The sequence below is a fragment of the Pelophylax lessonae genome (assembly GCF_965119305.1).
Source record: "Pelophylax lessonae genome assembly, chromosome: 3".
NCBI lineage: Eukaryota > Metazoa > Chordata > Amphibia > Anura > Ranidae > Pelophylax > Pelophylax lessonae.
Genome location: NC_138770.1, coordinates 351,246,742 through 351,270,445, shown reverse-complemented (window position 1 = coordinate 351,270,445; position 23,704 = coordinate 351,246,742). Strand labels below are relative to the sequence as shown.

Here is a 23,704-nt window from a genome sequence, read left to right as displayed (position 1 = left end):
AATAGGCACTGTTTTCTGTGGAACATTTCATTTTTTTGCAGACATGTGACATGTAACGTTACATATATATGAAGTCATTATGATGACTTAACATGGTTGTACAGGCAGAAGGTTTTTTTTATCCTAATGCATTCTGTGTGCAGCAGCCTCCCCTAATACTTACCTGAGCCCCATCTGAATCCAGCGATGTTGCACGACAGACTCAGCTGTCTGGACTCCCCTCCTCATTGGCTGCGACAGCAAGGAAGTGCCATTGACTTCCACTGCTTTTATTCAAAGCCAGTGAGCCATTGAGGGGGGGGGGGGCAGACCACAGCTCTGTGTCTTAACCACTTCCGGCCCGCACTATAGCCGAAGTACGGCTACAGCGCGGACTCGAATTTCCGGGAGGCCGTCTTTGAACGGCCTCCCAGTATCAGGCTCCCCGTGCGCTCCCGCGAGCGCACATCGGGGAAAATCTGTGTCGGCCGTGTCCCTTGGACACAGCCAATCACAGATCGTGGTAAATGGCCAATCACAGCGGCCATTTACCACGTGATCGGACCGTGCAATGAGAGATGATCTCATATGTAAACATATGAGATCATCTCTCATCGCCAGCTCTCCTTCCTCACACGGAGACTGCAGTGTGAGGAAGAGGAGAGCAGATCACCGGTAAGGGGACACAAAGGAATGTAATCAGGGCACTGATCACCAGTGCCCTGATTACAGAAGAGGGGAAAAAATGCCACAACTGCCCACAGTGCCCACCATCAGTGCCCCGAATTAGTGCCCACAGTCAGTGCCCATAGTGCTGCCAGTCAGTGCCCATCAGTGCCTGCTCATCTAGGCACTGATGGGCACTGACTAGCAGCACTATGGGCACTGAGTGTGGGCACTGATGGTGCTGCCCAGCAGTGCCACCCGTCAGTATCCATCAGTGCCACCCATCAGTGCCCATCAGTGCCACCCATAAATGCCCATCAGTGCCGCCTCTCAGTGCCCATCAGTGCCTCCCGTCAGTGCCGTCTATCAGTGCCCAGCAGTGCCACCTCTCAGTGCCCAGCAGTGCCACCTCTCAGTGCCCAGCAGTGCCACCTATCAGTGCTCATCAGTGCCGCCTATCAGTGCTGCTTATCAGTGCCACCTATCAGTGCTCATCAGTGCGGCATATTAGTACCTCCTCATCAGTGCCCATAAGTGCCACCTCATCAGTTCCCATAAGTGCCACCTCATCAGTGCCCATCAGTGCAGCCTATCAGTGCCCATCAGTGCCGCCTCATCAGCGCACATTAGTGAAGGAGAAAAATGTATTTATTTTCAAAATGTACTCACAGAAAATAAGAAAAACTTTTTTTTTTCAAAATTTTCTGTCTTTTTTCTTTTTTTTGTAAGAAATAAAAAAGCCAGAGGTGATTAAAGCTCTATTTGTGTGAAAAAAATGATAAAAATGATAAAAATTTCATATGGGTACACTGTAGCATGACCGCGCAATTGTCATTCAAAGTGTGAGAGCGCTGAAAGCTGAAAATTGGCCTAGGCAGGAAGGGGGTATAAGTGCCCAGTAGGCAAGTGGTTAATGATCACACAGAGCTGCAGTTCCGCTCAGGTGCCCCCATAGCAAGCTGCTTGCTGTGGGGGCACTCAACAGGAGGGAGGAGCCAGAAGCACAGAAGAGGGACCAGAGAAGAGGAGGTCTGGGCTGCTCGGTGCAAAACCAACTACACGGAGCAGGTAAGTTTAACATGTTTGTTATTTTCAAAGGAGAAAAAAGTTAGACTTTAGTATCACTTTAAGATGTTTATTAAACCAAAAAAGCTTTTTTATTTCTGTCTGTGTTGCTGTGAAAGAGTTCTCTGCACTTCCTGTCTATTATAGTCAGCAGGACAGGATGTTTAGGTAAATCTCTCTCTAGCTGAGCCCCAGAAAGCAGTAAAAATTTGACACCATCCAGAACTAGGGAAAAATTTTTTAGCAGGAAATACATTTGGCGCCTATACACACAAAGCATGCACATTGGACTATCACCAGGGAAACACTGAGGACAAAGGAGAAATCCTTTAGGTGGAAGCTCAACAGAGAATACTTTTATAGACTTTTAATGCTGTAGGACAGGAGTCTTCAAACTGTGGCCCAGGGTTCGGATGTGGTCTTTTGCTTGCCTTTATCCGGCCCTTGGGGTACTTTTCCTTCCACTGATGCAAGACACTATTCCTTCCACTGACACTAACAACGAGGCATAATTCCTGTTACTGACACAAGGGGCACTATTACTTCTATTTATTACTACCACTGACCCCAAAGATGGGCACTATTACTCCCACTGACTGACTGTTTTTATAAGCATATTTTCCTCAAATTATATATGCAGTGTATGTAGTATGTGTTTATGGAATGATTGTATGATATATATGTTATTTCTCACATTTCGTCCATGAGCTAAAAAAAAAGATACTTCTTAGAATTTTTTTGGGATATGACTACCAAATGTTAACAAGATGAGATAGAGAAAAAACAGATTGCAGAGTTCAGGAGTGCACTACAAAAAGAATACAGGGCTAAGGAGCATGCTACATGAAGAATGTAGGGTTCAGGAGCGTGCTACATAAAGAATGCAGGGCTCAGGAGCACGCTAAATAAAGAATGCAGGGCTCAGGAGCACGTTATGTAAAGAATGTAGGGTTCAGGAGCGCGCTACATAAAGAATGCAGGGCTCAGAAATGCTTTACCTACAGAATGCAGGGCTTAGCAGTGCAATACCTAAGAATGCAGGGTTCAGCTGTGCCTTTCCCACACAATGCAGGGCTCAGCAGTGCAATACCTACAGAATGCAGGGTTTAGCAGTTCTTTGCTTACAGAATGCAAGACTGAGCAGGGCATTACCTACAGAATGCAGGACTAAGCAATGCATTACCTACAGAATGCAGGGCTCAGCAGTGCATTACCTACAGAATGCATGGCTCAGCTGTGCCTTACCTACAGAATGCAGGGCTCAGCAGTGTGTTAACTACAGAATGCAGGGCTCAGCAGTGCATTAACTACAGAATGCAGGGCTCAGCAGTGCGTTACCTATAGAATGCAGGGCTCAGCTGTGCCTTACCTACAGAATATAGGGCTCGGCAGTTCTTTACTTACAGAATGCAAGGATTAACAGTGCATTACCTACAGAATGCAGGGCATAGCAGTGCGTTACCTACAGAATGCAGGGCTCAGCTGTGCGTTACCTACAGAATGCAGGGCTCAGCAGTTCTTTACCTACAGGATGCAGGGCTCAGCAGTGCATTATCCACAGAATGCAGGGCTCAGCAGTGCATAGCCTACAGAGTGCAGGGCTAAGGAGTGCGTTACCTACAGAATGCTGGGCTCAGAAGTTCATTACCTACAGATTGCAGGGCTCAGCAGTTCTTTACCTACAGAATGCAGAACTCATCAGTGCATTACCTACAAAAAGCGGGGCTCAGCAGTGCATTACCTACAGAATGCAGGGCTTAGCAGTTCTTTACCTACAAAATGCAGGGCTCAGCAGTGCGTTATCTACAGAATGCAGGGCTCAGCAGTGTGTTACCTACATAATGTAGGGCTCAGCACTGGGTTATCTACAGAATGCAGGGCAAAGCAGTGCATTACCTATAGAATGCAGGGCTCAGCAGTGCGTTACCTACAGATAGCAGGGCTAAGCAGTGCATTACCTATAGAGTGCAGGGCTCAGCAGTGCATTACACACAAAGGGCAGAGTGCATTCTGGGGCACATACTGTACATGTAATGGACAGCAGTAATATATGATCATTCCTTGCTTGCTGGGTCCACACAGGGGAAACTATACAGAGCACAGCCAGGCTGTAGAATGCTGGCCCTCTCCCACAAAAATATCACTCCGCCACTCTGAGAGACTGTGTAGCTGGAACTAGAAGAAGAGTATTGGCTTCTGTGGCTCTATCCTTGCACATCAAGTTCCAGATCAGTCACATTGCTTGCAAAGTTTGCATCAATCCAGGTTGGATTGATGCAGATTTGCAAATACTTGTGTGTGTGTGGGTGCATTTATGGGGGTCCTGGAGAGAAATTTGGGGGTGTTTCAGCTGGGGACAAAACCGGGGACAGACTTGGTCCAGGGACACTGGCCTCAGGCCGGGGACTGTCCCCGGAAACTGAAGACATCTAGCAACCGTATTCTAAAGTGTGATTCCAGTTCATAACTAACTTGTTTAAAACTGTCCTCTTCTCCCCTTCCCTGCTAACTAACCTGTGTAAGAAAGATGTGCATACTTACCTATTTTTTGGCTGCTCCGGTCTGGTCATGTGATGCGGCTCCACTGTGTCAGCAAGTGTGGCTTTAGGGGAGAGGAGGGAGCGTCAACAATGAATGGGACATTACCGCCTATGGGTCATGTCACTGCTCTAGGCTTTACTAACCATTATGGGTTTGATTTACTAAAGACAAATAAGCTGTTCACTTTGCAAATTAAAGCTGGCCATACACTATACAATTTTCTTATTCAATTTCCTTTAGATTTACCTTAAACTATGTAGTGCAAGGGCCTGTCTGATTACATACAAATTGAAAGTGTTTAGGTTTGACCCTATATCACATGGTTTTGGTAAATCTAAAGCAAAGTTGAACAAGAAAATTGTATAGTGTATGGCCAGCCTAAGTTTCAATTTGCAAGGGAATTATCCCCAGAGTTTAGTAAATTAGTGAAGCTAATTTCCTTGCAAAATTTATTTTCACCACATTCATTAAGCTCTGGGAATTTATTTTTAGTAAATCAACCCTGATGAATGGGTAGCTGTGTGCTTCTCCTTATAGCCCTGTGGCTCTAGGCTATGGGCTATATTTGATATGCAGAAATATATTTAAATGACCAGGCAGTAGTAAAGTCTGCTTTTTCATCTGTACGTACCGGTAGGCCTATAATAAGGCTTAGCTGTTGGTACAGTGAATATCGTGCACTTTTTAGGAGATAATTACATTCATAGCAGCCAGCGTATGCGCACTGCTCTTGGTATGGACGGCACACTTAAGTGTGCCCTCCATTTAGAGCACTGTGCCGCCATTGGGACCCCCAATGTGACATCATTGCTGCCCAGCCATTAAAGTGGCCGGAGCATGCAAAATTTAGATGGAAGACCGGGTGAAGATGGACGCCCTGTCAGTGATGCTGTTGGAGGAATCCGCTTTACAGGTAAGTCTGTCATGTAGTGCATACTAGCACATTATGACATTAACCTGCAAGAGGACCATTTTTTTTTTTTTAAAGAGACTTTACTACCGCTTTAACAAGTGTAAAATAACTTTGAGCCAGTGAACTGACTTGGTCTTTAAAGTTTATTAGTATAGTGTAAAAATATGTTTTCTTGAAAATATGCCCTGACTGTTTTGCAAAAAAAATAATCCCAAATGCAACTACACCACATTATGCAAAGACTTTAAACAGACACTTTTTTTTTTTTACATCCTTTTACAAAAGCAGAATTGTGTTCACAATGCAGTCGGAGCAGCACAATGGTTAAACAGTAACCTATTAAACCTAAAACAGCCTTTCAGACCAATGAGCTGATCATTATTCAGCATCAGGAAGGTCAGGGCCCTTCATTCATATAATCACTGCCTGTAAAACAAAAAAATGATTCTTTAGTGCCTTCATCACTCTCAACAATTCAGAAACACTGTGACATCATCATGCTGCAAAATATTTATATAGTGTGAAACGACCACAAAAATGACAACGCTGAACTCTTCAGAGGCATAGGAAAGCCCACTGGAGAAATGATTAACAGTCATCGCTGTTCACATGCTGGATGTAGTCTTCATACATCATCTGCAAGTCTGCATACCATGACCAGGGAACAAAGATTGAACACATATCACAGAGAGGAGGGTTATAATGGTAGGTGTGGCAAAGTGAGCAGGAACACAAAGCTCTGCTAAGCAAAGTTACATGAAGTTGAGTGAAGGTGAATGCAGAGGGAAGGAGAAGGGGGGACAGTGACATCAGATACAGGTAAGCTTCTATTACCATGATGCCAGGAGAAGTCCTAGAGGTCCTGTTACATGATATAAGTCAGATGTGTTTATAATATTCTATTGCAATGATGAGAGAAGGATTAGCGTGTACAAAAATACATACTTTATACAGCTCAGCCTCTGACATTACAATTAAAATGAAAAATATTTCCTGAAAAAGGAAAATGCCTTGCAGCTTTACATTTCTCAAGTGAATGTCTGATTATTTCTAGATTTATTACGGAGTGCATGTAAAACACGCATATGTTTTGCTGTGTGAGAATGGATCGCAGAAACTGCTCTCAATCATTTCCTTTTTTAAATTGGACGATGGCCAAAAGGGATATCAAAGTCCAGAGTCACCATTATTTTTATTGTTTTATTATTTTAGGAGCAAGAGCAATTTTTTGGCAGACAATTTAATATGAGTATTAGTTAAACTTTAGATGTCATAAATGTTAAACAGTATTCAAATAAAAAAAAGTGTCTGTAGATGGGAAGATCTTGTAGCCAGTTAATAATAGTGAAATGCATAATGCCTCTCATTGCATGTGTAGCGAGATGGATAATCTCTTATCAGGAAAGTCCACATAAAATTCATCAAAACACTCCAAGATTTCTATGAGTTGCATGTAGCGGGGACTTGCATGCTACCTGCTACTAAATGCTTTAACACAATCACATCACTTGAGACATTTAGAAGAGGATGGCTACTTACATCTCTGTTGCTTAGCACTCATTTTAATATTTTCTCTACTCTTGTGCTATATGCAGAGATCTCTTTTGAACATCTGTTCTTAGGACATAGTAATAATTTTCATTTGTGTACATAATTGCTATATCCTGTCTTGTCTTAACCCTCTAAGAGCTGTCAGCCAGACGAGAGGAAAAAAGACTCATCATCTACCAGACTGTTATCACATGATATTGCAGGAAATACGCTTTCATCACCTGTCGGTGAAAGGTCTGTCATAGGGGCGAACCGTAAAACAATGCAATGCTGGTAATATAAAAACATGGCAAGCAAAGGTTTCCATTACCTTCATAGCAAGGGGTCATTTACAATTTTACATTTCAATGACTGATAGAATACAATTCCGATATACATTTTAACTTCCAATTAAACAGTCTTTGAAGTGATCACAAAAATCGAAAAATAAACTGTTCACCTTTGTTGAATCAACCTTTAACCACTTCTAGACCAGAAGGATTTGTCCGCTTAATGACCAGGCCATTTTTTGCGATTTGGCACTGCGTTATTTTAACTGACAATTGCGCAGTCATGCGACACTGTACCCAAATAAAATTGATGTCCTTTTTTTCCCCACAAATATAGCTTTCTTTTGGTGGTATTTGATCACCTCTGTAATTTTTATTTTTTGCGCTTTAAACAAAAAAAGAGCGACAATTCTGAAAAAAAAAAAAAAAAAAAAAACAATATTTTTCACATTCTGCTATATAACATTCCCCCCAAAAATGTAAAAATCCAATTTTTTCATAATTTTAGGCCAATTTGTGTTATGCTACATATTTTTGGTAAAAAAAAAACCCAATAAGCGTATTTTGCTTGGTTTGTGCAAACGTTATCGCATCTACAATCTACGGGAAAGATTTATGTCATTTTTATTTTATTTTTTTCTAGTAATGGCAGCGATCTGTGAATTTTAGCAGGACTGCGACATTGCGGTGGACAGATCGGACCCCAAACTGACATTTTTGACACTTTTGGGGGGACCAGTAACATTACTGCAGTAATCAGTGCTACAAATATGTACTGTTACTGTAAGAATGACACTGGCAGGGAAGGGGTTAACCTAGGGGTGATCAAAGGGTTAAGTGTGAGCCTTGGGGATTGATTTCTAACTGTATGGGAGAGGGAATTGTAAAATGATCATAGAGACCTGTGATCCTAAATAGGAAGATCATTTCAGAGAGAACAACAGTCTGCAGTGTATACAACAGCTGACCATCCTTGTTTCTCAACAGCAAGCGATCGCGGGTGCCCGGCTTCAATCTGTGCTGCCTGTCCCATGGATTTGCATCCCCGCTGCCTAGCGAGCGCTGCCCTAGGAGCGCTTCCGCGGATTGCCATACTTGTACGGCGATTCGTCCAGCCGAGCCAGCATGCCGCAGTATATATGTGGCGGGTGGTCGGAAAGTGGTTAAAGAGGAAGTAAACCCTCCTCTGCAACTTGTACCTATAGGTAAGCCTATATTAAGGCTTACCTATAGGTTCTGTAAATATCTCCTAAACATGTACCGTTTAGGAGATATTTACTTTGCATACAGCCAGTGGCATCACTGTCTTTCAGGTGTTCGTTTTAAAAAAAAAAAAAAATTCTTAGGTTTACAACCTCTTTAACCGCTTCCATACAGAGCAGTTAGACCCCCTTCCTGCCCAGACCAATTTTCAGCTTTCAGCACTCTCACACTTTGAATGACAATTGCTCAGTCATGCTACACTGTAATCAAACAAAATTTTTATCATTTTTTTCACACAAATAGAGCTTTCTTTTGGTGGTATTTGATCACAACTGGGGTTTTTTTTTTCCGTGATATAAGCAAAAAAAGAGCAAAAATTTTGCAAAAAAAACACTTTTTTTTAGTTTCTATTATAAAATTTTGCAAAAAATTAATTTTTCTTTATACATTTGGGCCAAAATTTATACTGCTACATATCTCTGGTAAAATTAACCCAAATTAGTGTATATTATTTAGTCTGTGTGAAAGTTATTGAGTCTAGAAGCTATGGTACCAATTACTGAAAATTGATCACACCAGATGTACTGATGGCCTATCTCCTTTCTTGAGGCCCTGAAATGTCAGGACAGTACAAATACCCCCCAAATGACCCCTTTTTGTAAAGTAGACAGTCCAAGGTATTTAGTAAGAGGCATGGTGAGTTTTTTGAAGTTATAATTTTTTCCCACAATTCTTGGGAAAATGAAGAAAACATTTTTTTTTCTTTTTTTTTCCCAAAACGTTGTCAATTTATAAGCTATTTCTAACACATAGCATGTACACAGCAAAAATGACACCCCAAAATTCATTCTGCTACTCCTTCTGAGTATGGTGATACCACATGTGTGAGACTTTTACACAGCCTGGCCACAAAAAGAGACTCCACGTCCAAGTAGCACCATAAGGCGTTTTAGGAGCATAAATACACATAAAACTTTCTTACTACCTATCACACTTTTCAAGGCCCTAGAGCACCAATACAATGGAAAAGTCCACAAAATGACCCCATTTTGGAAAGCAAACACTCCAACGTATATTCTATGAGGCATTATGGGTCCTTTGAACATGTCATTTTTTTCCACAAGTTTTTGGAAAATGTGGGAAAAAAATAAAAACTTTTTTTTTTACACAAAGTTGTAAATTTATAGAATATTCCTAACACATAGCATGTACATAGCAAAAATGACACCCCAAAATACATTCTGCCACTCCTCCTGAGTATGGCAATACCACATGTGTGAGACTTTTTCACAGCCTAGCCATATAGAGGGGCCTAAACATCCAAGGAGCATCATCATGCATCCTAGCCACTTGCCTAGGCCTATTTTTGACATTTGGTGTTTACAAGCTAAAATCAGTTGTTTTTGCTAGAAAACTACTTAGAACCCCAAAACATTATATATTTTTTTTTAGCAGAGACCCTAGAGAATAAAATGGAGATTATTGCAATATTTTTTATCACACCGTATTTGCGCAGCGGTCTTCCAAACGCAATTTTTTGGGAAAAAAATCACTTTTTTTAATTAAAAAATAAGAAAACAGTAAAGTTAGCCCAATTGTTTTCCATAATGTGAAAGATAATGTTACGCCGAGTAAATAGATACCCAACATGTCATGCTTCAAAATTGCGCACGCTCACAGAATGGTGACAAACTTTGGTACTTAAAAATCCCCATAGGCGACATTTTAAAAATTTCTACAGGTTGCTATCTTAGAGTTACAGAGGAGGTCTAGGGCTCAAATTATTGCTCTTGCTCTAACGATCGCGACGATACCTCACATGTGTAGTTTGAACACTGTTTACATATGTGGGCGGGGTTTCCGTATGCGTTCGCTTCTGCGCGCGAGCTCGCAGGGACAGGGCGCTTTAATTTTTTTTTTTTTTTTTTTTTACTATTTATTTTATTTATTATTTTTTATTTTTACACTGTTGTTTTTAAAAAAAAAAATTTGATCATTTTTATTTCTATTACAAGAAATGTAAACATTACTTGTAATAAAAAAAGGCACGACAGGACCTCTTTTTTGTGAGATCTGGGGTCAAAAAGTCCTCAGATCTCACAAGTACACTAAAAGATAAAAAAAATAAAAAAAAAAAAATTAAAAAAAAATTAAATAAAATGAAAAAAAAAAAGGGACCTTTAAACTGGTTGCTAGGCAATGACGTTTGCCGTAGCTCCGGTCCTCCAAGACCATAGAGTCAAGTGAGGGCAAGCTTGCCCTCACTCGACATCCTGTCTGTGAGGATCTGGGACCGGATCGTTTTCCCCGCTGCCGGCGGGTCCGGTAAACGGGGTAAAGGACCAGAATGCAGCGGGAGGGGGGGGGGCACCTCTTCCGCCACCCCGGGAAGGGTGATCCCGCGGCGAATCCGCCGCTGGGACCACCCTTATCGGAAAGCCAACCGTCCACCGTTTAAAAAAATACCAGGGTTATGGCAGCTATCTGCTGCCATAACACCGGTATTTAGGTTTAAACGGACGACGTATATAAACCTTTTTGGACTTGGACATGGTGGCTGTATGAAGGGTGACAGGTACTCGGGTACTTTGCTGGGCAGGTGACAGGTACTCTGGTACTGATGAGCAAGTGGCAGGTACTCGAGTACTCCGATAGGCAGGTGACAGGTACTCGGGTACTCTTATGGGCAGGTGACAGGCAGGTGATAAGTACTGATGAGTAGTACTGATACTGATAGGTGATACTGATACTGTACTGATGATGGGTACGGATGATCAGTACTGATACTAATAGGTGATAGGTACTGATGGGTACTGATGAGTACTGATGAGTAGTGATGGGTAATGATGAGCAGGTGGCAAGTACTCGGGTACTTCAGGTGTCAGGTACTCTGATGAGCAGGTGGAAGGTACTCGGGTACTCTGTTGGGTAGGTGACAGGTACTTGGGTACTCTGATGGGTAGGTGACAGGTACTCGGGTACTCCGATGACGGGTACTCAAAGTACCAGAGTACCTGTCATCAGAGTACCCGAGTACCCGTCATCAGAGTATCCGAGTACCCATCATCAGAGTACCCGAGTACCCGTCATCAGAGTATCTGAGTACCCGTCATCAGAGTACCCGAGTACCTGTCATCAGAGTACCCGAGTACCTGTCATCAGAGTACCCGAGTACCCGTCATCAGAGTACCCGAGTACCTGTCATCAGAGTACCCGAGTACCTGTCATCCGAGTACCCGAGTACCTGTCAGAGTACCCGAGTACCCGTCATCAGAGTACCCGAGTACCCGTCATCAGAGTACCCGAGTACCTGTCACCAGACCATCAGAGTACCTGTCGTCAGAGTACCCGAGTACCTGTCATCAGAGTACCCGAGTACCTGTCATCAGAGTACCTGATGGGCTGGTGACAGGTACTCGGGTACTTTGATGGGCTAGTGACAGGTGCTCTTTATTGGGGGGGGGGGCAATCAGTGTGTTTGGGGTGCACTGTACTTGGTAACTAGCTGTTACCACAATCTCCTCCTCACACAGGATCAGTGTGTGAGGAGGAGAACACGGTGACAGCTAGTTACCGTGTTCTCTGTTGACATTTGTGACCGGCTGTGATTGGACACAGCCGGTCACGTGGTAAAGAGCCAATTTCATTGGCTCTTTACCTAGATCGGGGATCGACTCTGTCCGAGGGACGAGCCTCGTCCCCGATCGCCGCGCTGCGCTGCGCGCCCCCGGGGGCGCGCATTAAGGAAGGAACGAGCGGCTCGCGCTGGAGCCGCTCATGTGATCGGCTGTGATTGACACAGCCGATCACGTGGTAAACAGCCAATTTCATTGGCTGTTTACCTTGATCGGGGTTGGGCTCAGTCCGAGGGACGAGCCTCACCCCCGATCGCCGCGCTGCGCGCTCCCGGGGGCGCGCAGTAGCGGGGAGATCCGGGCGCCGTCATATGACGTCGGCCCGGATCGAGAAAGGATTTGTGCCGACGTCATTTGACATGACGCGGTACGGAAGGGGTTAAAGGAGAACTATAGGCAACATGTTCTTTTTTATTTTGGATAAAGCAAGGGAGCGTTATAACCCCTGTCGGAATTTTTTATTTTTTTTGCTCATTGTGGAGATTTCCCTTCATTTCCTGTCCCAAGAAGTGAGAGGAAATACTGGCCAAAAAAAAAAAACTAGTGTCCCCATTGGAACATTCCCCATCTATTACTTTTCCAGGGAAAACCCAAAATTTGGGGATTTTCTTTTACCCTCACTTTCAATGATAATGGTAAACAGGACAAATAGAAAGGGTGAATTTTGTTGAAGAATTACTAAAGGCAAAACTTTTTTTTTTAGTTTTGGATAGAGTGGAGATGGATTAGACCCCCTGTCAGCTTGTTTTGCTGCTTGCACCCTCGTTAGGGAGATTTCCCTTCTCTATTTGTCCTGTTTACCATTATCATTGAAAGTGAAAGTAAAAGAAAATTCAAAATTTTGAGTTGTCCTCAAAAAAGTAATACTGTAGATGGGAAATCTTCCTTTGGGGACATTAGTTCTTGTAATCTGGGGGTCCCCAAGGAATTTCCTTACTTTGCAAAGATTTCCTCTCACTTCCTGTTTGGCTAGGGGACAGGAAGTGAAGGAAAATCTCCACAACACTGACAGCCAGTCACACTTATGTGATGCGGGAAGGCTGCAAATTCGCAGCCTGTTCCCGCATCACAAACGCACCCTTGGCAGTTCACACTGCCATATGTGATATGCTGGGGGTGTCAATGAAATCTTAACGACACTCCTAGTTTGATCGCATATTGCAGTGCGATCTTTACAGTTCGCACAGGATCGGATCGCACAAGTGTGAACCACTGTGCGATCCGATCCTGATGCGGCTGAAAAAAAGGGTCATGTGCGACTTTTGTGTGGGTGCAGTGCGAATTTAGCCATACAAAGTGTATGGCTGAATTCGCACCGCACAGCCGATCGCATGTAATGAAGGAGCAGTGCGCTCCGATATTACATGCGATCGCCGCAGCCGCAAGAGTGTGAACCGGCACTGAAGGGCACTGATAAGGTGGCAGTAATATGCAGCACTGATGGACACTGATAGGCGGCAATGATATGCAGCGCTGGTGAGCACTGATAGGTGGTACTGATGGGCACTGATAGGCAGCACTGATGGGCACTAATGAGTGGCACTGATGAGCGGCACTGGTGGGCACTTATGGGCGGCACTGATGAGCAGGCAATGATGGGCACTGAAAGGCAGCACTGACTGGCATTACTGATAGGGAAAAAGATTGACATCACCGATGGGCACAGATTAGCATTACAGATGGGCACTTACTGGCATCACTGCTGGGCACTGTTGGGACTGCACTGATAATCAGGGCACCTATGATCAGTGCCCTGATTATTTGTAAAGGTCTCCCCTGTGAGGATATGCCACTGATTGGCTCTCCTCTCCTCATACTCTGTGTGGCGTTAACAGGCATTTCCTTCTTTGCATGTGATCAGCTGTGATTGGACACAGCTCATCACATGGGTAAAGAGCTGTGCCATCAGCTCTTTCCTGAGATCAGGGTTATGCCGAGTCCTAGGGAGTGCAAGCGCGGTGAGACTGGGGACGTCGCCCTAGAATGCGAGAGGATTCCGCCCGCCGTCATTTGTCTATAAGGTGGGCGGGAGGTAGTTAAAGGGGGCACAGATGGCAATACAAACTGACAGGTGTTCTAATCTATTTCTACTCTATCCAAAACTAAAAAAAAAAAAGTTTTGCCTTTAGTTATACTTTAATGCTTCTGTCAAAAGAAGGGTTGTAGTATGTACATCCTGCCTACCAAGGCACCCTGAATAAAGAGGGTTTTTTTTTTTTTTTTTTTTTTTTTTACAAGCTTTGCATTTTATCATGTAATTATTTTAATTAAAAATAGAATGTGTATCAGAAGACATTTGCTGCCTGATTTATAGTCAAAGGTACTTTTTATTAAAGGGTAAGTGCGTTTACTCCTGTTGGGCCTGACACCCATCCTTAGCAGCCTTTGAATTCAGCATACTTACATGTCCCTGCTCTGCTGAGATTTTCAGTTTGCAATCTGCCCGATACTACACAGCCTCTCCTTAAAAGTACTCACTGTTGGATCTGGGTCCTACTGTGCACGCCCACTGCTATCTTGATTATTTTCCATAGAAAGACTACTTCTCGATAAACATATACAAATCCACTAAATACTTTATTTAAAGTGGTTCCTTAATGCAAAGAAAAAACCTTCTGAGTGTTTTCTGAGCCCGATCTTGATCCAGCAATGTGCAGTAAGGAGACTCTGTCAATCACAACCAGTAAGGAGGGGGGCGGGACTAAGCTGTGCTCTGTGTGTCTAAGGACACACAGAGCTGTCTCAGGAGCAAGCCCACATGAGTGTCCCCATAGCAAGCAGCTTGCTATGGTGGGAACCCAGCAGGAGGGGGGGGGGGAGGGGTGCCGGCAGAGTAGTTGAGTAGAGGAGGATCGAGGTTTCTCTGTGCAAAAGTATTGTATGTTAGTTACAAAAATAAGGGTTTACAATAACTTTATGCTATTATACAGTCAATGGCAAGGAAAAAGGGTGCATGTCTGGAGTAACAGGGGACCCAAGCTAAGAAGGCACGTTGTGGCAGGGGCTAGCCTTACTGCCTTTATCTTTGACCCTGATGGTATTTGCTTGGCTGGCACCATAATCCCTCCAAACACATGAATGTATATATCAAGCAGGGTCCCCTGATTCCTCTTGTATGGAATGATATTGTAACTGTACTGTTTGCCTCCACATTGTACTGCATAAATCCTGTATAATAATAATAATAATACCTATAGAAGTAACTGAAGCACTAGAACATATTACCTATGCTCACTGAGATCTCTGTATGGAAATCTTGAGAACTGTTATTTATATTATGCCTATTATCCTATTCTTGTAAAAGGAGCAACTGCTGCAGCTGATGGGAGGGAGGACTGACAAGAAAGGGGCAATTGATGCCAGCAGGTGACATCACGACTCTAGGAATTCAGCCCTGTTGTTGAGCTGCTCATTGACAAAGGGGAGGAACATCTTAGAGATCATGTGATCAGTCCAAAGGACATAGAAAAAATATATGAACATAGAGATATTTTACAAACTGGTATCGGTATTGTTGCCAATACTATGCATTTTCACGAGAACCGGCACTCGCGCAAATGCTCTGATACCCGGAACCAATACCTTCTGGCTCGGTTCTTTCAGCTGTCAGCGGGATTTCCCCGCTAACAGCTGAAATGTAAAGAAAAGAATGCCAGCAATTATTACCTTTTTTTTTTTTTTTTACACAGAGTTTTCTTTTGGTAGTATTTGATCACCACTGGGTTTTAAGGCCAAAATGTATTCTGCTACATGTCTTTGGTACAAAAAAATCCCAATAAGTGTATTTTGGCGATTGGTATCAGTAATTGGCATTGGTGAGTACTTAAAAAAATGTATAGGTACTCGTATTTGGTGTTAAAAAAAATGGTATTAGTGCATCTATAAGGGGCAGCATAGGCATGACATGAAGAGGAGGGAAGCAGTGTTTAAAATCTTAGGTATATTAACCTTTACTTCCACTTTAAGAAAAACTTTAACATATATACCCAGAACACCAATGTTCAACCACACAACAATTAAGCAAAGGTGATGGTAAGCCTGGTAGATGTACCATGAATGTAAAAAACACTTTGACTGAATATACCGATGTATGAACATTATGTTGAATTATTTTTATCAAAGTTTCAGTGATAATTGTTCACCAATAAATAATTAGATATTGTAATGACTGCTTGTTTTGTATAACTTGGTAAACAAAGATCCTGATTTACTAAAATGTGAAATGAGTTTATGAAGTGAACCTGGGTCACATTGAAATGAAGTGAACTCATGTATGCTTTAAACATCTAGTTATGTAAAGACTGTCTTCAGATTCCCATGGACATGATTGGAGGTTTGAAGTGTACAAAGATTCACTTCATGATTTATCCAAGAAAACGCAGGTTTACTTCCCTTCATCCTAATTCACACTTTAGTAAGCTAGGTCCAATTTTCTATATAAAAAGGTATTTGTATAGAAAGAAAGGGACACTGAAAGGTTGTTGAAGCGCATAAAGTAGTTAATCAATTGAATAAAAGATCAATTAGTTGATTTTTTTAAATTCTAAATCAGCTGGCCAAAACTTGAAGGAACATTTTCACTCACTTCTCCCTGTCCATTTTCACCGGAACACTGACTACAAACATGGTACCATTCTGAAATTGGCTAGATATGCTGTATCTAATGCAGTGTATTTTATTCTGTATATTTGTATTAACCTTTTACCCTTCAGACGTTGCTTCTTTGCAGCACGCGTGCTGTCTGGTCAGTAAAGTAATTTGTGCTGTGTTCTGTTGCTTTGCAGTTTTGTCATGCTCTCTGTCTTAGGACATCTCCCTTTAGGGCGTGAATGGCTCTTGATTTATTAACAATTAGCTCATTAAACACATTTTGGTTTTAATAATTAATGTGTTTATGCAATGGCTTTTTACATGCAATTGAAAACTGGAAAACAAATACATTTTTATGTTACATTCTAATGGATAATGTTTTTTTTTCTCCATTAAATATTAGACCTATTAGGAAGATAAGAACATTATATATATATATTTTTATTTTTTTTTATTTCAAATTGTATTTTATTACGGCAAGGCAGTATCCACAATGAACAAAATAAAAGATATTAGGTGCAAAGGAAGATACCAGTCCACTGACTGGATAGAGATAACATAAAATAACAAACAATCATGCCAAGGGCCTAAACAAGGCAGGAGGTACATGACAATAAAATTTGTTAACGTGAATAACAACCAGCCCACAGGATTCGCTTGCAAATATTGCAAGCAGCTGCTGTAGCCTCTAGCGATAATCACTGTCTTCTCCCGTTGGGGACAGCAGTGGGCAGATTTCATTGCCACTATTGTGCTGAACAGTGGCTATGAAATCCGCCCACTGTCTTCAGACATGAGGTAGACCTGGTGGGCAATAAGTCTCAGAATTCTCCATCAGGCTCCCCCCACTGCCCCCAGCCAACATCAATAATCCTTCACTATGCGTCCGCCTGTCTGCATGGCTCAGTAATACTGAGCCATGCACAGAATATCCGCTATGGACACTCCGGGTTCCAAGTAACAGATTTGTGTACTTGTTTCCATCATGTACGTAATTATTTTGCAGGCATCAACACTTTTCATCAACATTCTTCATGAATTTCAGGGAATGTGTCTCAAAATATTGCATTTTTATTAAAGTGCATCTATAACCAAATCTTTTTTGTTAGTTTTTTTTTATTTCAGACAGAGTGGGGAAGGTTTATAACTCTTGTTAGGTAAGTAGGGGGGAATTCAAAACCTGCTGCAGATTTTCTCTTACTACCTGTTTGGTGAAATATTACAGCCAGAACAGAAATTAAGCAGAGCTCCGCCCCCCCCCCCCCCACCAAAAAATTAAAGGTCAGCAGCAACAAATACTGTAGCTGCTAACTTTTAATATTAGGACACTTACCTGTCCAGGAATCCTGTGATGTCAGCACCCCAGATGATTTTTCAATCAGCTCTCAGGTGCTGCCGTCGCCATTTCTTGTAAGGGAAACCGGCAGTGAAGCCTTGCGGCTTCATAGCTGGTTCCCTACAGCGTATGTGCGAAGCACGCTGGGCTTTGTGAATGGCCCAGTGGCGGGGGAAGTAGGAGGGGGGGCCGAACTTCTGGGTGACCTAGCCGCAGCGAAGTCACCAGGAAGTGGGGGTGGGTACCTGTCAAAAACAGGTACCCCCCCTCCCCCCCGAGAGGTGCTAAATGTGGCAGCAGAGGTGAGGGAGGAAGCAAACAAGGGGAGCTTTCCCTTTAGGCAAAATCTTGTTAGCAAAACCCCAAAAAGCAGTAAATCCTGAGAGGGACATTCTAAAGTTATATAAACATGTGTAAAGTTCTGCCAGCACATCATATACTCAAAATTAAACCTTTTGTTAGTCACAAATAGGCAAAGATTTTGAGCTTTTATTCAAGTCCAAGCACTCCCATATAGTGTGACAGAGTGCAGGGATGAAAGAGTGGTACAAGTGTCAGTAGATAGGGATGCCACTGCATGATCAGTGCCGGGACAAGGTCATCTAGTGCCCAAGGCAAAGATGCCAAATGGTGTCCCTCCTTAAAATGTGTGAGCATTGTGTGTCAGAAAAGATCCTCTCCCTCCCCTCCCCTCCCCTCCCAAAAAAATGTGAGCACTAATCATTACACTTACCCCCTAACAATAAATTCCCTTTGCAAGCCAAAATTCTTCCCAAACAAGTTCCCCCTCTTCCAGTACAAATCCCCCCTCCCAGCTCAAATCCCCCTCTGACCCCTCCTAGCATAAATCCACCCCCAATCCCCCTTCTTAACATAAAATAACCCTCCTAGTACAACCCCCTCCAAATCACCCCTTCTAGCAAAATCCCCCAAATCCCCTCTCTTAGCGCAAATCCTCTACCCCTCAAATCCCCCTCTCCCAGCACAAATCCCCCTCTCCCAGCACAAATCCCCCCCAAATCTCCTCTCTTAGCATAAATCCCCCAATCATCCCTACTAGCACAAATCCACCCCTCCACCCCAATCCCGCTTCCTAACACAAATACACCCTCCTAATACAAGTCCCCCCCTTCAAATCACCCCCTCTAGCAAAATCCCCCAAATCCCAACTGCGCCCAGGGCAGTCACCTCTCCTGCCCACCCCTACCCCAGCCCTGCTGCTGATACACTTTAACACACATTAACCAATTAGGATATCACTTAAAGCTGAATTCCAGACAAACAGATAAATAAAAATAAAACTCATATATGAGAGTGGCTTTTACGTTCCAAATGATCTGTATGTAGCACCCTCCTAGATAGGTACTAGGATTAGTTAGATTTAGTGCTGGCTCACTGTGCTCAGTGAAACTTTGTGTGTTTTTGCTAGGTAAATGTAGCTTGCCTCAACGTAATTAGTGATGCTGTAATTAGTGTATTAGGCAAATCTAGCTGGGCTTGCTGTAACCAGTGCAGCTGATTATTTAGGGTAGTTAAGTGCTCTCAGCTGCTGGTAGTCTGTTTACCCACTGCTTTCCAGAGAGTGGTAGAATTCTTTGGAACCATAGGTATGGAGTTATGCAGGCAGAAGTATTTATATGTATGCAGCCCTTTGCCAATTCTTTGGAGCAGGGCCCTGAAGGCTGCTGGGAAACTGCATAAGTACACTGAGATACTGAGCATCTGGGTCTTTTCCTGCAGAGGATCAACCCAGCCTGGAGTATACGCTACATGTATTTCTATCTAATTTGTCCTAAAGTTTACACATCTCTGCCACAAGGTTTCTTCCATGTAGGAACCCTTGAAACAATTTTCAAGTCTCAGGGGACCCCTGAATAAAGTTATTATATCTGTATGCTTAGCAAATTGCAGATAAAATAATAAACAGTGGGGTCGCATTACTAAAAGTGGAGAGTTCAAAATCTGGTACAGCTCTGCATAGAAACCAATCAGCTTGCAATTTTTTTTTTGTCAAAACTTAATTGAACAAGCTGAAGTTGGAAGCTGATTGGCTACCATGCACAGCTGCACCAGATTTTGCACTCTCCAGTTTTAGTAAATCAACCCCAGAGTGGCATACCTACAGTATTTGACATATTATTTTACCCCCTTTCATTATGTGGCAAAAATATATACAGTAATAATCATGAAATGAAGTGGAAAATAAGTGAAACTGTAGTGTCCCTTCTAGGAGAGTAGTCTTTTTATTTCGGTGGTCAAACAGACTTATCCCTTTCCATTGGTGGTCACTGGTGGCCCACTTGATGGTTAGTGGAAAGGATGCCCCTTACATTTGTGGTCATTGTGGAGCTCCATACAATGATGGTCAGTGGCCCATTACCTTGGGGTCTGGTGCAGAGAATGCCCCTTATGCTGATGGTCAGTGGGAAAATTCCTCCATTAAAAAGGACCATTGGGGGTCAGATGAGGGGAGATAACTGGTACCACACTGCTACTCTACCATGTGACATTGATACTGAAACTATCTAGGGACTTTGAGGTGAGGTATTGATCCCACACTGCTAAAGAACCCTAGTTTCACAAAACTCTGTCTGATTTAGTATATAATCTATGAATTTGATAAGCATATTCTTTTTGTCATTGGTTAGCATCGCATGTCACATTTAGGGTTATATGGTTTGATTATTTGCATGTATGGACATATACGCCATGGCACTGATGGGCATATTCATTTTATTTACGTTGACTCATTTCTGAGCATACTTATACTTATTATGTCGTAGTACGCCAAAGTGGAAACAAATGTTCCTGGTCCTAACCCATAACAAACATGGTAATTCTAACAGAAATATATGATTGCATTGAAAATCCATTATTTTACTCTTAAGCTATTTCTATTATCACCATATGGGATGCATAAAGTACAGCTACTTATTATTAGGACTGAGAATGTGAAAAATGCAACTGCAATTACTTAAAGAGATGACAGGGAGCAAATATCTGACTTCTCACTATTTCTACAATGCAGTAAGATTATGTTTGTGTCTTGTAACTTGCAATACACACTAATGATCTCCCTGGACAAATGGTGGACAGTTCTAGCTCAATGTTCACACTGCAGATGTTTAAGAAATGAAACTCTCACTAGCATACTGAATACTCGAACTGGAATCCCCTGTGAAACATTGCTTATACTTAGAATGACCTTTGTCTCCCCATATGGACATCATAGGGTACAGTGTTTCATCCAGAATCATGCAATTTTTAAGTTATATGTGTAATTAAGGCATAGTAGGTGGTAAATATTGCAATTATATTTTAATAGTAAATAAAAATGTAATTTATATGTAGAAAATGAGAATAGTCTCTGTAAGTAATTAGAAGTCATGAAGTCATGTGTAATGCTCTTGGGGAAAGTTTTTATTACTAGTTAGCAGCATGTAATATTTGTGATATCATCCAAACTTTTCCCAACTGAACCAATATGTGCTGGGAAATGTGTTCCATTTACTTGTTAAAGTGAAACTCCACATTTGTTGTGTAAAAAATATCCTTACAAGTCACTGAATTTAGGAAACGTGTTACTACTCTAGGGTCAATGACACATTCAAGTAACTTTCTTCTTCTTTGGGTCTGTGTGCTGTCACTTTATTAGTAGCTCTAATGTTATATATACTGCCTGAAAATAAAACAGAAAACCTATCACAAAAACAGAAAAATTATATTTTGTAGGGCTTTCTATAATGATTATAAAGAATGTTCTCTATCGCATGGTAAAAAGAAGGGACATTTAAAAGGAACCTGAAGGAGTAAAAATACAAGATCTCCCATAGCTGAGGCAATTGTGTTGACCCAAAGACTGATAGTTGTTTTTCCAACTGCCTGACCTTACCGTACACTATTGTTTTTAGCATATAGTCTTCAGGTGATCTCCTGACAGGAAAGGACTGGTACCATGTGCCCCAAAGGCCAGTACTAATAAGATATGTTGGGCTGGTGTCTATGAGTGGACATACTTCACCATTCAGACGTCGGTGCAGAATCAGTGGCACATGCTGGACATCATACAGCTACCTGCTCCTTTTTCAGATATGCGATCACAGGGTCTGGAAGAGGGCAGACTTCCAACACTAACCTTGTTTGCAGCTCTGAGATGTCATATGACCAAATGCAGAGCGCCACTTAGCAAGCGAATGTTGTAAGATAGGAAAAGGTGTATTGCTGGGACATCATCCACCTTTTGCCATGCTCCCCAATCAAGGCAGTAAATTGCATTGTGCATTTTATTTAACCCACTGTCAGTTGTGATTGGCCCCCAGGCCAAAAGTTTTCAGTCCTCCACTTCCCCCTGACACCCCAGGTAACGACTCAAAATGAGCTACAAAGTGGGGAAGCATAAACCCCTCATCCACAACCATAAAAACTATATGCTGAATGCTATATTTTAGGAAAATTATAGCAGTAGACTGAATTAGATAACAAACATTTTGCCAAAAGTAAAGTTTTCCTTGAATGGTCAAACTAAGCCATTATCTATGGTAGGTAAACTCCCATGTATAAAAAATGAATGCGCTTATCCAAAACAACAGTGCTAAAAAAAATCACTGATAGCATCAATTAAAAACGGATGTTGCTTCACAACCAAAGTGAAACAATTAAACCAAAAGTGAGTCCATGGTTAAATAGATGAAAAAAAGTCTTGTGTACAAGATAGTGTGATCAGATGTAGATTCCCAACAGCCATTCAGAGGTGATTCTTCCTGTATAAAATTGTGAACGTATTTAAATACAACGTGCTCCACTGCACATAAAAGAGGATCTGCTTCTCACCAGAAGGATTGACCTTTGCAGGTATAACACAGCCTTTTTGCAGCTTTTTCAATGCAAGCAAAGAGCGCCTCATCTATGGGATGACACTTTCTTAGCAAATCCAGGCTCTCAGTATGGATGGATAAACCACAACTCATTAATATCAAGCTGTGCTAGTAATCCACACTCCAGCTTGTTGTGTCACACATGAAAAAGGAGGAAACAACTCATTGCGCAGACATCCATAAAAAAACTATTTACTGGTATAGACATATACTTACAAGAAAGAAGGATATTATAGACAAATCGGTTACTCGCAACGTCTGGCGTCCTTACAGACGATAAGACGTCACCGCTACCACTAACCCGACGTATGTTTCATTTTAATGAACGGCGTCACTGGGGCAAAACTCCCATGTATTTAGTCTTATTTAATAGAGACATGAGGGTGAATCAAAATATCTTGGAAGTGAAGGGATGTGTGAAGTTAAAACTTTTATTCCTCATCTTGCAGTTACATAATCAGACTGAATGAGCTTGTAACGTGGTAGTACAGAGGATTACTCAAATATGGGTGGATGCTCTAAAGTTCAGTCACAACCACAGTCTGAAAAACTTTAAAGCAGTATTTAACCGCAAACCAAAAATGTAATATAGTGCAGGTTACCAATCCTTAAATGTGGTTGCTGAATTCATTTTCTTTTTTACCCTCTGTTTTCACCTGGTGATCTGGCCAGTTATTAGAGAAGTGCCTACACTCTGGATATAGAGGCAACTTTGCGCAGCAGCATTGTCAGAATTTAAACCCAGGTCATACTGTCGTTATGCAAGCAGTTATAGGAACAGTGTTTTTTTTTTTCTTTTTGGATAAAGGCTTTACGTGAATAAACAAAAAACGATCATTGTAGGTACCCCTGTCAGTGTAAATGGACTGTAACAACAGATTTACTGGCTGGATCACTAGGTGAAAAAAAAGGAAAGAAAGCCTAAAAAAGTAAACCAATGCAGCCATCACATCTAAAAATGGTTACGATGTAATATAATACGTTTGCTTTAGGGTTTAATACTGCTTTAAAATCTTACTCTTCCCTCAACCAATCCAGCTTGGCATTACCTTGATCAGCATTGCCATGCTACCCATTGTGAT

General features: G+C 42.0%; 1 protein-coding gene across 4 annotated transcripts in view; it reads left to right on the top strand.

Moving 5' to 3' along the window:
• Window positions 1–23,704, top strand: part of FILIP1 (filamin A interacting protein 1) — a 233,184-nt gene that overhangs the window by 88,894 nt on the left and 120,586 nt on the right. Inside the window, exon 1 of one of the 4 annotated variants that reach the window (XM_082249667.1) lies at window positions 5,845–5,983. The exons of the other annotated variants lie outside the window; for them this stretch is intronic. The gene's annotated coding sequence lies outside the window, so the exon portion shown is untranslated. Of the gene's footprint in view, window positions 1–5,844; window positions 5,984–23,704 lie in introns of those variants that run through there. 4 annotated transcript variants of the gene reach the window in all.